The sequence below is a fragment of the Rhinopithecus roxellana genome, chromosome 6 (assembly GCF_007565055.1).
Source record: "Rhinopithecus roxellana isolate Shanxi Qingling chromosome 6, ASM756505v1, whole genome shotgun sequence".
In the NCBI taxonomy this organism is placed as follows: domain Eukaryota; kingdom Metazoa; phylum Chordata; class Mammalia; order Primates; family Cercopithecidae; genus Rhinopithecus; species Rhinopithecus roxellana.
In genome coordinates this window covers 95,340,497-95,358,074 of record NC_044554.1, presented here as the reverse complement: position 1 = coordinate 95,358,074, position 17,578 = coordinate 95,340,497, and the positions used below count along the sequence as shown (strand labels likewise).

At 41.8% G+C, this 17,578-nt stretch overlaps 1 protein-coding gene and 1 pseudogene across 1 annotated transcript in view; one reads left to right on the top strand and one right to left on the bottom strand.

Moving 5' to 3' along the window:
- GLI3 (GLI family zinc finger 3) overlaps positions 1–17,578 on the top strand; it is a 277,199-nt gene that overhangs the window by 110,709 nt on the left and 148,912 nt on the right. The gene's annotated exons all lie outside the window — the stretch shown is intronic.
- On the bottom strand, positions 3,388–17,112 carry LOC104663131 (annotated as a pseudogene).

The following is a 17,578-nucleotide window of genomic DNA, read 5'->3' as shown; positions in this document are numbered from 1 at the left end:
TAGTAATCCTTGGGTGTCATTCCCCAAAACCATGGAGAAGGATGGCTGGCCTAGCGTTGTTCTGCTCGGCATATGGAAACTTGGATGGACAGATGGATGGATGGATGAATGGATGGATGGATGGATGGACGGATGGACGGGTGGAGCATCCGGACCACATGTATCAGTTGGCAAGATTTCCTTTAGGGAAATAGGGTGGAGCTTCTCCACATGCCAGAATGAAGAGGGCTTGATTCTGGGGAGCTGTAAGAACCAGTTTGGCTTGGGTACCAATAAGGGTGTCAAAGCAACTTGCTGGGACCAACGCTAGAAGTAAGAGCTGGTGTGACTCTTGTGGTGAGTGCATTTGTGTGATAGACCTGGGTGGAAACAGGGCTTCAAAATCCACGCTGAAGCCTTTGCTTTCCCAGGACAATTCATTCTATTTTTTGAAGGAGAATCATAACATTTTTACCTGGGGAAATGCCAGCTACCCATGCTTGTGTGCTGTGGGCAGGAGACAGGCCATCTGACTGTCACGGGCGTGTCCTGTTAAGATCTGCCCAGCCCAGGGCTTCTATTTTTTTTTTTGAGACAAGTCTCACTCTGTTGTCCAGGCTGGAGTGCAGTGGTGCGATCTCGGCTCGCTGCAACCTCCGCCTCCTGGGTTCAAGCAATTCTCTGCCTCAGCCTCCTGAGTGGCTGGGATTACAGGCACCCGCCACCATGCCTGGCTAATTTTTTTTGTATTTTTAGTAGAAACGGGGTTTCACCATCTTGATCAGACTGGTTTTAAACTCCTGACCATGTGATCTTCCCATCTTGGCCTCCCAAAGTGCTGAGATTACAGGCGTGAGCCACCATGCCTGGCCCAGTCCAGGGCTACTTAGGTGAACCAGCTGCCACCTGTTTCTTTGCCCTCTTAAAGAATATTTCAGGCTGCTGCTTCTCTATGTGCCATATCCACCTATAATTCCAGTCTTACCCACTTTGCATCTTGCAGAAATGGGTTGAAATTTTTTTCTTAATTTTATGTATTTCATTGACTTTGTTAAGATTTCAGCTATAGACCCAGATTGCCTCAGTTCAAATTCTGATTCTGCCACTTCTGACAATGTGATTATGGGCAAATTACTTAGCCTTTCTGAGCTTCCATTTTCTCTTCTATACAATGGGGCCGGGAGTAGCTCTGACCTCATAGATTCATTTTGAGGATTGAATTACTTAATATAAATAAAGCTCTTAGAAGTGCCTAGCACAGAGTAAGGGCTTGGTAAATTTTATTCTTTGGTAGTGTTATTTTATCATTACTACAACACTTACTTCCATTTTTTCATTTCACAGAGGTCTTTAGAGGGACAGGCGAGAAATATGTTTGCCCAGCCTGCTATCTTGAACTGGAAATGATAGATTAAATATGTTGCATTTCTGCTACACTGCAGTATTGTCAGTTAAACTTAGGACCCAGGCCCACCTCTGCCACCTTCTGGCAGTGTGACCTTGAGCAAGCTCTTAGATACTGGACTGGCTTCCTCATCTCTAAAATGGGATTGGAAATGGCAGCCACACAGGGTGATAACAGGAATTAAGTGAGATAACTTGTTAAAACCCATTGAGTTCCATTCTTACCCTCACATCTTTAATGCCTTGGTTCTCACCCTAAAAAAAATTACTGACATACCAAGGGGGACTCATGGGCTGTCTGACTGACTGTTTTTCCTTCTGCACATTTAAGATCTCTTCTGATGCTGCTGAATCCTTCTTTATAACTTTCTTACTTTTAGTTTTTAAGATATATTTTCTTCTGTTTATGATTTTACAAATTTGAGAAGCCTGAAAATAAATGAATTTAATTCTAAACTTCTCACTAGATAAAAACTAGGCATGTATCATATTTTACAGAATTACTTACAAAGATTAAAGAGGCAGCTTCCCAAAAACAATGATCCAAAAGCCAAAAAGTCTTTTGAAAATCTTACTTCTTGCTACTGGAAGAGCTAGTCTTTCATTTCCTGAGAAAAATGACACTTTGTTTATTTTTTTAAACCAAATGGATTAACAACAATATCCAACTGGTAGTATTCAATAGAAATATATGATAGGTTGATAGAAGTGTAAATCAAATAATTGAATTCTGGCTAATACCATAGCAGACAATTAAAGTGAGTGATCTTGTCAAAATGTGTCTTAAATTGATTGCTCTCTTATTACAGACTGGCTACTCAGGTAAGTTTTTCTCCTAACATCTTCCTATATATTCCTATATATGTATGTTTTCTTTGATTTTTTTAATTGCATATTAAGTCTATTTGAAGATACTTGATTGGCACCCTGTTTTAAATTTGTTTCCTTCTTTTTTTATTTTTCTTTTCTTTTCTTTCTTTCTTTCTTTCTTTTTTTTTTTTTTTTTTGAGTCAGGGTCTTGCTCTGTCGCCCAGGCTGGAGTGTGGTGGCATGATCATGGCTCACTACAACTTCTGCCTCCCAGTTCCTGGGCTCAAGCAATCCTCCTGCCTCAGCCTCCCGAGTAGTTGGGACCACAGGCATGCACCACCACACCTGGCTAATAATTTCGTATTTTTTATAGAGATCGGGTTTTGCCATGTTGCCCAGGCTGGTCTCTAACCCCTGAGCTCAAGCCATCCGCTGTTTTGGCCTCCCAAAGTGCTGGGATTACAGGCGACAGCCACTGTGCCAGGCCCTACATTTGTTTCTTAACATGGTTCATTTTAATGCCTGCTACATTGTTTAAAAATCATGAACTTGGAGAAATAAAAATACACTATAAAACTTAGGTTGCTTTAAAATTGGAAAAGTTATTTTCAGTCTGTCCCAAACACTACTGGAGTTTACAGATTTTAAGTTGGCCCTATCTAGGAAATGGGCGTAGTGAATCCTGGGGATGCATGTGTACTGTTTAAAAGGCACCACAGTCTGCAAACAGTTTTGCAAGTCAGATCTCATTGAGAAGAGGGAAGTGGGTAGATTTATGAGCTTCAAATACATGCTGCCCACCTCACATGAAGTACATGTCAGTGTGTTTCTTTTTAAAATCATGCATCTCTGAAAAATGTGTCATGGGCTATAGTGTCAGAGAAAAACGTCTTTATCCCAGCTTGGACAGAAGAGCATGAGGCAGTTTGTCTACTGCAAGCCTGGGATCAGCTCTGAGGTCCACTTACTGCCAGGCCTCTCTGGCCGAAGTTAAAAAGGCTGGTTACCAGAAGGAGTGCCTGCAATCAAGAGCCATGTCAGAAGTGAGAAGATAGCCTGTCAATCAGAGGACAAGACCGTGTGGTTGAAAGCTGGTGAAAAATTGAAAGCTAAGAAAATCCAAACTGAAAGAGCTGGAATAGCCCCAGAGTTGAGGAGGCCATCCTGAGTGTGGGATTGTAAAGTGTAGATGGTTCAGGGGCTGGCTCTGGACTGACGCTCGTCATTGGGTGTTTCTGTGGAGGCCTCACTCTTTTGGGCTGGAGACAGCCCTGTAACCCAGAAACAAGAAGGCCATAGCTTCCCAGCCCTTTAGGCTGACCCTCTTCTAAGAAGTGGATTTTGGAACCCAGACCAAAGCCCAGACTAGAAGAATGTTGTTATGGTAGCTATAGGATTGCTGGTCTGTGTCAAGTGAGGTGTATACTTTTCTGAAAATTTTAAATACTGTGCAGGTGAAACACAAGACCATGATATAAGGTGGTTATGTGACTTCCTGCAGGATATATCATATAACTGATTTTGTTTTCCTTTACTCATTGCCTACCAGGAAACTCAGATTTAAAGTTGCTGCTCAGTTATTCCAACTCTATTGGATTGCGGCCTGCATATTCTCTCTTAACTTTCTCTAGGTCTTGATCATCTAAACTGTTCTCTGATCAGATTTTTCTTTAGTTAGCTGGTGAATTCTACCTGGTGAATTCTTGTATGCTGCCTGAAATCTTTAGTGAAATGAGGCAAAGTATTAAAATCATACCACTCTAGATCACTTGCTGAGGTGTGTTACAATTTCAGTCAGTATGAGAAATAGTCACATAGGTGAGCGTTATTAAACCAATGTGTGCAGACAGACTTGTGTGACAGAGTAAGAGGATGTTGAGAAGTCTTGTGTTGAATGAATTTGACCACAGCAGTTTTCCTTCCCCTCAAATGTCAGAACTTTTCAGAGAAACACAGGCACTACTCTTTCTCCTGGTATGATTTGGAAAAGCCAAATACCTTTAGTCTCTTAGAAAGGCCTCAGAGAGAGCTATTTTACCATTCAGATTTCAAACTTTTCTCACCTGCCAGTATATGTGTGTTTTAAATATTTTTCTCTCTCATCATTTTTTTAAAATTCCTTTTAAGTTGACCGGGTTTAAGGACATTTGTGTGCTGCTATTTTTTCAAGCCCCAATGTGCAGTGATTTTATAAGTGTGTTTTAATATTTCAGTATTTATATTTGTATTCCTCCTGTGAAAACATGTGGTTATTAATCGAGTTTTTGTATGATCATTCCTTGTGTTTTTGAGTTATCTCAGACATGCAGCTTTCCTATCTTGGCGCCCAGCTCCATCGAACCCCATTGTAAAGCGCTTGCACGTAAATGCTGTCTATAGTTATACCCTCAAAAATAAGAGGCTTGTCTCCTGAGGACAGCTCCATATTACGGGCAGAGTATAATCCTGAACATTGTTTTTCTTTGCTCTCAAATGGCTGGGGACAGTGAGTCAGGAGTGAGAACTCCCTTTGTTTCATGTCGTGTGCATGGCAGGGGAAGAATGTCGCAGGGCAGAAAATGAAGAAAGACATAAAAGGATCTCAGCTCAAGGAGGTCAGATCCATCAGAGGCTTAGCGTTGCCTTCAAAGATGCCTGGGACAGGTGGCAGTTCAAGACAATCACAGTAGCGGCGTCCGCTGGAGCCGAGATAAGGGATTGTCGTGGAAGCCTGCTATCTGCTGCCCATTTGCTTTGATGTAACTCTGCTAGCAAGACTTGGGGGAGCAGACGACTGTCTTCCTCCATGGTCTGCTGCTGTTGTTCAGCCTTTTAAGGTCTCATTACAGTGCTCCTTGAGGATTAATCCTCTTTAAGGTTTACATGAGATGGTTTTGTCCAAGGGCCCAGCCAGGGACCTTGGCGCCACCTGTACAAGTCACCATGGCAGCCTTTTTTTTCCCCCCTTTCCCTCTCCAAGTTGTTGATACTTAAAAATACTTGTTGGAGTGAGGACTGTAAGCATGTGGCACCCTTTGCTGGCTGTTGTTGTATTTTTGCTTTTGTGCAAGCAATAATACCATTAGCACTAAATTGTCAGCTTCCACTTCCTCACTCTTTTCTCTGTCAACTCTGTCCCTTTTTCAAAAGAAAATCTGCCGTAGCTTGGCTCTAGAAGGGATTGTTGAGTTCTTTTGACCCATTGCCTTTATAAAATATCTATCAGCATAACTTGCAACTACTTGGAACACTTCATCTTAAAAATATATTCTTTGAGCGAGCAAACCAAACTGCTAGATTTTCTTAGACTTGCTATTTTAAATACCATCGTTTAGGAAAAGACAAGTGGCAGATTTTATTTCTGACTTGTTTCACACACACAACAACAACAATGGCAACATCAACAACTAAAGCAAAAACCATCTCTTGAGTCTCAGAAATAAACTTTGTCCCGACACTTTGAATTTTTAGTTGAACAAACCTTTTCACTGTCATTTAAAATCCCTCAAGTGGCACTTGAAGGCAAGCAAGTCGGGAACTTTGAGACCAGCATTTGAATTTGGTTCCATGATACTATACTTGGCTTTCCGTACTTGGCTGGGAACAGAGATGATTCTGAGAATTACTAATGGGATATGGAGGCTTTCCATCCCTCGCCGGGGGTTCAGGGTAACTTTCTGTTGTCAGCGACCAAAAGGTAATTCACATCCAACTGACTGCCTTTGCTTAGCCTCTCTGGTGTTGGTTTGGTTCTCTAGGCAGAGGAGCACTGAGAATTAAAACGAGTACCGTAACTGGTACACAGTCCCACAGTAAGTGTCCACATTTTCTGCAGGTCAGACTCTTTCCAAATTTGAAATAATCTTTAAAATAACAACAGAAGCAAGCTAAGCTCCTGCAGTCAATTTAGTGAGGGAAAAAGATATAGTCATACAGGCCACCTGACATTCTAGAGCTAAGAATGTGTTTGGCTTTTAAACTTCTGCAAGGGATTGTTTTGTTGTGTGTTTACATTGATTGACAGTCAGTTATCAAAAGGAAAATCACCTTTTGAGATGGTCTATTTTAAGGGTAACTCCTCTCCACCCATGAGTGAGTAAATAATGGAAGGCAAGACAAGACAGTGAGGAGAGGCAGCTGCCATGGGAGAGTTGAACAAAGCGGAATGATGACTTGGTGGGCATCAGGCACCTTGCCTCTGAAGGTGACTCTTTACTGTAGTAACAGAACCAACCTTGCGGATCTTGGTGTAACCAGGTAGCATCTTGGCTTCGTGCCAGACTCCTGAGTCAGAATTTCTGAGAACTGGATCTTAGATTCTGTGTTTTTAACAAGTTTTTAAACAATAAAGTGTGAGAACCACTGCTTTTAAAGGTCAGGTGTCAGTCTCAATTTCTTCAAGTTCCCAAAGTTGGTAAGCACTTACATTTTCTGTCTTAAAAAGATCCTGTGCATTTGCACGGCTGGTTGTGGCACATCAGACCATTCTTTGAATTACACTTTACTTTTCGTAATTACTTAAAAATGAAATTGAATATTTATGATGACATCAATTTAGTACTTTCCGCAATAAGTAAAGAAGATTGCATACCAGTTATTTCATGCTATGGAGAATTTTTATTTATTTCTCAGGGGTTGTGCCTAAACTGAATTAACAACAAGAAATAAGGATAATTTGTATAATTATGTTTTTGTATCTCTGAATTTCCTTTTAGGAAATAGAAATATATACACCCTTGTCTGCATTTTAATGCATATGTATTTTGGTGTGTACTGTCAACAAAAATACAGACTTTACTAAGTATGAAACTGCTCTCATTTGCTAGAAAAACCACCAAGTTTATGAATTAGTTTTCTATCATTACTCTTTGGTCAAGACTCTGCATGTGTTTTAAAGGAAGGTTTTATTGCTGAGATTAGCAGATTCAGGATGTGGAAATGTTGGTTGAGTGTAATTCTCTCTCCAGAAATGTGAAAATAGAGTTATTAATTACTCGTGAAAAAAGTGTTGGCCTGGTCTGTCCAGTTGTCCCATCAAGGTGGAAGATGTTAATTTAAGGGATGAGTAACACATACTTCAGACATACACATTTAAAATAAATGTCAATAATGGACTTGCCAGTTGATTTTACTTGATATGAATGCTAATGTTTTGTTAGCACTTGTGATAACCACAAGAAAACAGTAGAGGTGTAGAATGTAATAAAAAGTTTGAAGTAGTACAAGTTTTGTAATTAATATCCAAATTTATCCTTTTGGACCTTTTGATCGTAAGGTCTAAAAACACCCTTGCGTGTTCTAGTAAAAATATTATACCTTCAAGAATTTTTCACCCTGTTCAGGCTCTAGGAAATTCTGATTATCAAAAAGTCCTGATTCAGCATTTGGTACAAAGGGAGTTACTATAGCTGGTTTTCCTTATTCAGTTTTAATAGGTGATTATCTTTTAGAATATACTTGACTTAATGCATGCTTTTAGTAAAGAAAAGATAGGTGTTGGTGACTTGGTTTCTTGGAGGAAAATCAGATGTGATTTTGGAATTAGAAAGGACAGGATTCTAGTCTCAGCCCTTCACTGGCTGACTTGTCTTGTGTAAGTTACTTAACCCCTCAGCTTCCTTCCTGACACCAAGTACCTGCTTCAGATGTTTGTGTAAGGGTCGAACATCTGGATCCATACATTGACATCCTACGTGCACTTGGTCATGAGAGTCCGTATGGGTATGAAACTCTTCTCTCTCTTAAGTGATTGAAATTTGAATACCTGAGGCACAGAACTATCTTGTTTTCTGTTCCAGCGGTTATCACGTCTGGTCAATTTGTGATTATACATACAGACCTCATAGTTCTTCTCTAATAAAAATCATAGAAAATCTGATTTTATGTGATCAGGAGGTGAGGCTTTTATAACTGGAAAAGCTGTGTAAAAGCCAGGACTTTTCCTATAAAATATATATAATATATTGCATATATATATATATATATATATATATATATATATATATATATATATGCTATCTGATTTCCTGGTCTGGCTTATTTTTATCAAGTAGCGTTTTTCATTTTAATATTCCCCTAGGGTCTCTAATTCATTTGTCTTCATGTCATAGACATTGGGGGGTAACATGGTTGCGTGTTCTCTGTTTTAAAGATACAGGTGCAGAAGCATGGGAGGTACTGGCCCTCAAGCCAAGGGGAGAGGGGATCGGCTGCCATCTCTGCTGCCAGTCTCAGAAAACCTTCCACCTGTGGCTATTTGGTACCTTTTAATTTTAAGCTCTGGGGCTTATTAATTACCAACACTGAACTTAAGATAACCAGAGTTGCTGTGCTGAGGAACAGAGAAGCACACACTAGCTTTTGTTACTGCTCTCTGATTTTATTCTGATTGTCATTTTAAAACAATAGCAGCTGGTATTCAATGGGTGCCTACTGCTTAGGTAGGCATTGCTGATGGAGGAAGAGAAAGTGGGGACGTGAGGATCCTGCAGTTCTAAGAAGAGCAAACATGCAAACTGGAAGCTGTCACTCCCCAGCTTGGGGCACACATCCAGATTCTTAAGGGACATCAGATGGAAAGAAAAGTAGGCAAAGACCAATGTAGAAGAGAGGGCAGGAGCTTGGGAATTCTACATGGAGATAATGTTGTCAGGCATATATTTAAGCAGGTGGCAATTAACATTTGTTGACTAAAATAACATACATTGGTATTTCATTTCTGTTATTTACTATTTTGGGGGCGGGCACAATAGTTACCGCTTACTTTCACTGAACCAAACTTTTGCCCATTTGCCTTCTAGACCAGCATTTATCAAAGTGTGGTCCCAGGACACGCAGCATCTGCATCCCCAGGGAACTTGTTAGAAATGGCACTTCTTGTGCACCTCCTCTGTCTTACCGAATCAGAAACTCTCGGGCTGAGACCCAGCAATCTTTGTTAACGAGCTCTTTAGGCAAAGCTGATGCAGCTAAAGTTTGAGACCATTGTGTTAAGGAGTATTAGCTAAGTAGAACAATTTGGGTTTGTCATTAAAAGGGGGACACTGAGGCAGGTGGGGAGCTGTGATCCAAGTTGAAGAGGGAAGGAGAGTCATCTGTCTGGTTTCTTCTGACCTTTACTCATTGGCAAATTAAAACCCAAAGTAGTTGATGGCACAGGAATTTAGATGCAGTAGCCAGTGAACATAATATCTCTTTTTGGTGGTAGTTTGTTTAAGTCACTCTCTTATTAAGCTGTAACTTTCTCAGCCTGTTATTTATTATTATTATTTATTATTTATTTATTTATTTTGAGACAGAGTCTCGCTGTCACCCAGGCTGGAGTGCAATGGCATGATCTCAGCTGACTGCAACCTCTGCCTCCCGGGTTCAAGTAATTCTTTTGCCTCAGCCTCCTGAGTAGCTGGGATTACAAGCATGCACCACCAAGCCCAGCTAATTTTTGTATTTTTAGTAGAGACGGTGTTTCACCATGGTGGCCAGGTTGGTCTGGAACTCCTGACCTTGTGATTCGTCTGCCTCAGCCTCCCAAAGTGCTGGAATTACAGGCGTGAGCCACCACGCCCGGCCTGAGCCTGTTATTTTGTATCCCGTGAACATGTGCCTATTTATCACTCAGGTTTGCAGGCTGCAATCCAAGAATAATAACAGCAGTTCTATAGGAGAAAATGATAATTGTTGGTCCCCAAATACTGGATTCATAGAAACTTATGAAAATAGAAAAAAAAGTTAAGCTTTACAAGATTAAATCAGAACAGCAGATCTAGAGCCATGTTCATGCACCAATTCCAAGTTAAGTAAGAGGCAGTAGCCATTCAGAGTATATGTCTAATTTCAGCTTCTTCCTTAGATTCTTTGAGATGCTGTTTTGGCCTCTTAATTTAAAGAAATGAAAAGAGCCAAGCACTTTATTCCCCTCTACAAGACATCAAGGAGAGGGGGTAATAAACAGTACCTTGCCGATGTATTTTAATAAATACTGGTTTACTGCATCCCACAACGAAAGCAAATACATGCAATTACTTGCAAATTTTTTCAGTGTTTGTACTTATAAATCTCTGCCTAAACCTTCCCAGCTGGGAGTTCAGTTAGTCTTTCTGCTGTGGAACCAGGGCTTTGTTCTCCTGTTCAGCCTCAGCACAAGCTGGAATAATTCAGAAACGTATTAGAGAGATTGCTGCTCCCAAAAGGCATGAGGAAATAACCTTCACTCCCGGCCTTAGGGAAATCAGCCCAATCAGAGTTCGGGCAGATTTCTCGATTAAACAAAGAACTAACTGTGCACAAATTGCACCTTAACAATTTGTAAGGTGTCCACCTTAGAAATGTCTTGCAGATGGAAAGCTGATATTTTTTAATCAGGGCAGTGGGGCTGCTAAAGTCAAAATGTCGCCAGCATTTTCCTACCACTCCACACAATTAGCATCCCCCCAAATTAAATTTAAAGTTGCATCCATAAGCAGCCCTCAGCCTCGAGACCCATGGCACCGGGTTGTCAAATACAGATGGAAACCACTCCCTGTGTAAGTGCGAGGGTCCAGGGCATGTATGTGTGTGTCTGTGAGTGTGTGTGGATGACTCAATTCATCTGGAACACATCCCTGGGAGCTTTGTGCTGTCAAGTTTTATTTCAGCAAACTTCACATTGGGAACCAAAAAGGGGGTAGAAAGTTATTGCACTTAATGTTGTTGTGACTTTCCTTGCTCCTAGTCAAATTATTCAGAAATCAAAGTCAGGCCCCTGTGTCGCTGTGGAATGTTGTTTAGAATGGACCTTTTAGGAGGGATTTAGTAGATGTCTGCTGATTGCTAAGAGATGCTCCTGCCAAACCGTCACCCTTATGGCATTTTTAGAAAAGTGACTGTATTTTTCTATAGGAAATCTGGGGATATTTTAAGTTGTGTCAGTTCTCTATCTGTTCTGCTTGAGGTACTTTTGCTCTTTAATGCAGGGGAGGGACCCAGCTGATATAACTAGCAGGTACTCCCAAGCCTTACTGCCCCGAGGGTAAGAACCTCCCAAACCCCAGCACTTACTTTAGGAAGAGAGTGTACATTATGGTGGGTCTTGGTCACGTCATTCTGGCCTGAATTTGACAGCTTTACATTCTTAGTATAGCAGAACAATCAAGGGTGCTGGCAAGGATGGTTTGGGATGGTTAAGAGCGAAAAGAAACTATAGCCCCCTGGACCCCACAGAAACTCTGTGATTCCCCATGTGAATCAAAAACCAGTCTAAGAAAAACACTGAAAATTCCTTTCCTTACATGTTCTTTTTGGTTTTCTTGCTTTGCTTGCATGGAAATGTAAACATAGGACATATTCATTGACAAGATCCTTTTTTCTAATAGAAGTCGGGATGAAAGAATACAGCGCGGGAGTCAGAGGCCTTGGCTTCCCTTGTTGGTGTTCTGGGTCCTGTCCCTCCTTCCCTTGGCTGAGCCTTGTCACTTGTAGGTGAGGGAAGCTCCTACCAGCCCTGCCTGCCTCCTATAGCCCTGTCTGCCTCCAAGGCCATGAGAGGCTTATATGAGAGAGTGGTTGAAGGAGCCTTGCTGAACTGTGAAAGGGTCACACAAATGGTGTTCTTCTTCCCTTCGGAGTTTTGGGTTTCAGGATGCTGAGTTTGTCGTTTCTGTTTCAAAACAGCGATCTGTTGGGTTTTGACCCATATCTATCCTACGTACATTAGGAACTCTTAAACAGTGGTGGCAGCCTGTCATTCTGTGCTTACTGTGTCAAATGAGCAAGTTAAGCTGGTGAGAACTTAAACTTGGAAATCAGAAGGCCTCTGGGCCCCCTGGGTGCAGCTGAAGTGGTGTAGTGTCAAGGTTCAGGGTCTCTAGCTGGTGTGTGTTAGACTTGGTGTGATTCGAAGGCCCATTTTGAGTCATGACCCTGCCACTTTCTAGGTCTTCATTTTCTCTGAACTTTATGTCCGTCACCTGAAAATTGAGAATAAGTGTATTGTCTTCTCAGACCTGCTGTGAAGAAATCAATGAGAAAGGAAACAAAAACTGCATAGTCCAGAGTTAGGACTCTGAGCTCAACCCTGCCATCAGTGGAAACTATTTGGGACCTAACATACACATTAAGAAACTAAAAAATAATGGAAAGGTGAAAAAGCCCTTGATTGTATTTCATTAAGATGATTAAGCTTTAAATGGGACGAGAATATTTGCAAATCCGAGGTTGGTATTTTGAGCCTCCATTAAAAAAAAAAATCCCTGTATGAAAGGCAAATTCATCTTATCTTTTCCTCTGTTACATGTTTGACAGGGCCTTCAGACAGCTCTGGCCCATCAAGAATATTCTGATAACTGCACTTGCAGTGTTAGATAATGAACTTTACCATCAGAGTGGACATTTAATTAACTATGGTGTCGTCCTTCTATGGAGACAGCGGCAGCTACTCAAGGGCCAGCATCTCCCTGACCACGGAATCTGCAGTGGTATGTGGGACGGGAAAGCCCCGAGCTGGGTTATTTTCAAAATGGCATTTAAATGTACACCAGATCGACATTTATCATTTTAATCTAAACTCTACTATAAATGAACATGTGTGGCCTCTGAGATCATACACTTTGCTAGAAGGAGGTTCATGTGACCTGGCAGCTCCTGCCTGAAACATCATTTGTTCCATTCCCCAGCAAAAGCAGGCATCTAACAAGTCAAAACTATTTTCAGTAACGAGTCCTGGTCTCTTTTAAAGCTGGAGTTCCCAATGTCTTCTCTTCTGCACCCATTTCATTGACTTAGAATCGCACCCATCAGATGGAAAAGCTTCCCCATTAGGAATGCTCAGTTGTTGGTCATTTTTCTTAAAACTGAGTCATGGCAATGAATGTTTAAGTGACTTGTCATTCTCAAAACTGTTCCTATGTACTGCAACATGTAAAACTACCTGTCAGACAGGTGACAGCCTTATAAATAAAGGACTGGAGCCATATAAGGGTGCACCTAGGTGGTGCTAATGAAAACATTGCTCAGAAAGGCATCCATTGAACCCAGAGCCCTGGCCTTTTTGCTGGTATCATTTCTTTCTCTTTCCCCTGCTGCTTACTTTTCTTCTCTCTCTTCCCTCCGTCCTTCTGACCAATCTATTGAGTGAAATCTCATATTTCTGTGAGATCTGTGAGTGAAATCTCGCATATTCCTTGGCAGAGTAATTGTTGAATGCCAACACCAAAAGTTAGAATTAGTTTAAAGAACTGGGACTTCCACAAAATAGGGAATTCTGGTGTAAGTTGAACATTTACCTATAATTTAAAGTGTGCACTAACATGTTGTAGCCTTGGGCCTGTCCCTGGAGGAAAGACACTGTTTAGTTCGCAAATGATATCTGTGTATGGCTGAACATTGGTAAAGGGAGAATGTAGACAACTTTACAGACTTCTGAGAATTGCCCTAAGTAGCTGAGAGGGAAGGAACTTGAAAAGGACACCCTAGATCTTATGAGACCACGGACTTACCTCTTATTAAATTATGAGCATGTTAAAAGTGGTGGAACTTTAGCTGTCTGTGTTTATGGATTCTATTAGTGTTTTGATATATTTTGTGTTAATATTCCTGAAAACATACAGCAAGAGGACCTCTGTAACTGAGGCAAACCTAATATGATCTGGAGAATGCTTTGGCCAAGTCCTGTAACTGATGCTGTGCCCTCCCGCCTCAGAGGTGATCTGTCTGGCAAGTGTTAAGTTGTTCATATAATAAAAACAAATGGATAGATTTTATGAATATGTTGAAAACAGATCCCCATATATTTAGAAAGGGGATGGAAAGCTTTAATTCTTTTATTTTATTTTTTTCTTTTTGCAAATCTAAAACTTGGACCTGATCCTCTGGGTATTAATGAAGCTTTTCAGTTTATTTAGTTTATTCACCCAGTTTCAAAGGGCCAGAATTTCTTAGGATAAGTGTTGTTTATGGGTTGAGCATCCTGCTTCTCCCCTCTATTTCCTGGGTGAATTTTACCCAGCACCCACATTTCATCGCATGAATTAAACCACATCAGCTTGTGTGCTGCTGTTCAAAATCCAGAGGTTTTTAACTGAGCACTTAAATAGGGGAGCTGTACCTGAAGGCGGGTCCCATAAAACTGCTCTTCTCCGCGTTTAAATTTGAATTTTTCATACATGTGACATGTTTGGGACCTGGTAGCTTCTGTCAAGACAGGTCTTGCAGAAATGTATGTGTCTTGAAAAGGGTTTCTTGGTATTTCCACGCTGTTGCTTGGAAAGGGTTTCTGTGCCGGTCTTGGTGCTGCTCAGGCTGCTCTGTGAGCTCATGATGCCCTCCCTGTGCATTTGAGGTACTTTCTTCCTCAGGACTTTTGAGGGAAAACCCAAGACAGCCCACAACAATCTCTATTTTGGTCTTATTTTTAATATAGCTGTGGGTAGTATGACAGTTGTTAGCACTTGCCACCAACCCCAAATTATATAATGTGCCATGAAAATAAAAATCTCTATGCCAACTCCTTCCCACTCTCAGAGGGGAAAAGAAATCACGGAGAGCATAAAACTGACTATGCATACCTGTGACCCCCTTAAAATAACCTCACTCTCAAAAGAAATTTTGTTTCTCTTTCCCAAGCAACTAACTACCCCACTGTGTCCCTGCTGTGTGCAGGTTTGGCCCCTTGGGAGGCAAAAACGCTTACTTGTAGGGAACTGAGTGTAGGACCTTGGCATTACGGGGAACTTAATAGCAGCCCAGGGGCCTCACAGAGTTAATGTAACATCCACGTCACCTGAACTATCAGGAGCTTGGTGGAAGAGATGAATTACACTAGCTTCCATTCAGAGAAATGAAAATCTGGGGTAATTTGAAGTTTCCCAAAATGTAGGAAAATGGGCTGGGCACGGTGGCTCACACCTGTAATACCAGCATTTGAGAGGCCGAGGTGGGCGGGTCACTTGAGGTCAGGAGTTTGAGACCAGCCTGGCCAATATGGTGAAACCCTATCTCTACTCAAAATACAAAAACTAGCCAAACATGGTGGCAAGGCGCCTGTAGTCCCAGCTACTCGGGAGGCTGAGGCAGGAGAGTCGCTTGAACCTGGGACGTGGAAGTTGCAGTGAACCGAGATTGTGCCACTGCACTGCAGCCTGGGAGGCAGAGCGAGACTCCCATCTCAAAAAAAAAAAAAAAAAAAAAAAAAAAAAAAAAAAAAAAAAAAAAAAGCAGGAAAATTATTTGGGGCCAACACAGGAAAAGGGTTTATATTTTTGTCTCCTACCCCCTTTTTCCCCTTTCTCTCTTCTTATTTCTTCATTATTGCAAATGCTCTGTTATTTTTAAAAGTATGCCTTTCCCGGCCTGGTGCGGTGGCTCAAGCCTGTAATCTCAACATTTTGGGAGGCTGAGGCAGGCAGATTGCCTGAGGTCAGGAGTTTGAGGCCATCCTGGCTAACATGGTGAAACCCCTCTCTACTAAAAATACAAAAATTAGCCGAGCATGGTGGTGCATGCCTGTAGTCCCAGTTACTTGGGAGGCTGAGGCAGGAGAATCACTTGAACCTGGAAGACGGAGGTTGCAGTGAGCCGAGATCGTGCCACTGCACTCCGGCCTGGGTGACACAGCAAGACTCTGTCTCAGTAAAAAAACAAAACAGAAAACTGTCTCCCTGACCTGCACACACATACATGCCTACACTAGTAGATTTCTGGAAGGGTTAATACAGGTGTATTCTGGCAAGGAACCATGTGACCTTAGGGTTCTTGGGACTTAACAGCACAGTGCGGATGTGTCACTTAGCAGTGACTGAAGGACACGTTTCTTTTTCCTAACCCTCTTTACCCTAATAAGCAATTGAATCCTTCACACACACCTGCTGTTAAGAAAGCACTTCTGTATTTTTTTTCCCAAGCCAAACTGTACCTAGCTTTATTAAAGATACTTTCTATAAGCAATCACAGTATTTCAGGCAGGACATGGGCAGACAGTTGTTAACAGTATACAACAACTTTCAAACTCCCTTCTTTGGACTACCAATAATCAGAAAGTCACCATAAAACCCAATCAGTCTTCATCTGATGCTCTGAACAGGGAAAGTTTAGAGTTGACATTTCGCACTTAGCATGTTGTTTAACAACTTTTCACAAGCCGACCCTGACTTTCAGGAAGTAGAATGAAAATGGCAGAATTTATCTGAAGATCCACAGTCTAGAAATGGAACCTCTACTCTTTGAGGAGTGCCATATCAGTGCCACCACTGGAAAGTCCAGATTGTGTGACACACTGGTAACCAATGGCTGGGGATCATGTCCCAACAGATGTCTGGCTTTAAGGGAGTTAAGCCTATGCTGAAAGGTGGAAAGGGAGAAGAGGACATAAAAACAGTTTGTTTTTCCCTCCCACAAGGTTTTTGTGCCAAGGTGGACATGTGTGTCAAGGTCAGGGAATCCCTTCTCCTGGGAGCCAAGAGGAAGTCTCTCAGAACTAGAAGGGAAAGGGAAAGGTGTTTTCCCCACGTCAGTCCAGCTTCAGAGACATTCTATTAGGGACATATGTCCTGTCCTCCAAAAACAACAATGAAGTGTTCTGTGTGCTAACAACATAGCTTAAAAAAAAATTATAAAACAAAATTCTGCATTTTTATAAAACTTGATAAAAAATAGTATTTCAAACTGTACAGTCATCAGAAGTACACAGTTAACAAAAATGCAGATACTGCACTTGGCGTCTCCAGCACCTTCAGCTTTCTGGGCCTGGTCTTTATTGGCAACTCCATTTTCTGTAGGGTTATTCCCCTCTTTACCAGCATCAGCTTTTCCCTTTTTCCCTTTGGGTACCTTCTCAGGGGCCTTTTTAGGCTTGGGCTCTGGCTTTGGAGGAGCAGGTTTAGCAGACAACCTCACGGATCTTCTCTGTGGTTCGTCCTTCACCTTGGCTTTATCTCCTTTAGCATCCCCTTCAGCCTTTCTCTTGGGCATGATGGCAGCAACAGCGGGGGGTCATAGGCGCTGGGCATAGGATGCGGTGGCATGCAGGCGTTAGTCGGTCCGGGGGTCGTTCTCGCCTCTTATTCTTCACACTGCTCCACACTTCTGTATTTCTTACTCACCAGAGATGCAGACATCATATGGTCATCCCTGGCATTCCTTGGGCTTTATTTATTTATTTTTGAAACAGCGTCTCACTCTGTCGCCCAGGCTGGAGTGCAGTGGTATGATCTCGACTGTAGCCTCCACCTTTCAGGTTCAAGCAATTCTCCTTCCTCAGCCTCCTGAGTGAGTAGCTGGGATTACAGGCTCCTGCCACCACGCTCGGCTAATTTTTGTATTTTTAATAGAGATGGGGTTTCACTATGTTGGCCAGGCTGGTCTTGAACTCCTGACCTCAGGTGATCCACCTGCCTTAGCCTTCCAAAGTGCTGGGATTACAGGTGTGAGCCACTGC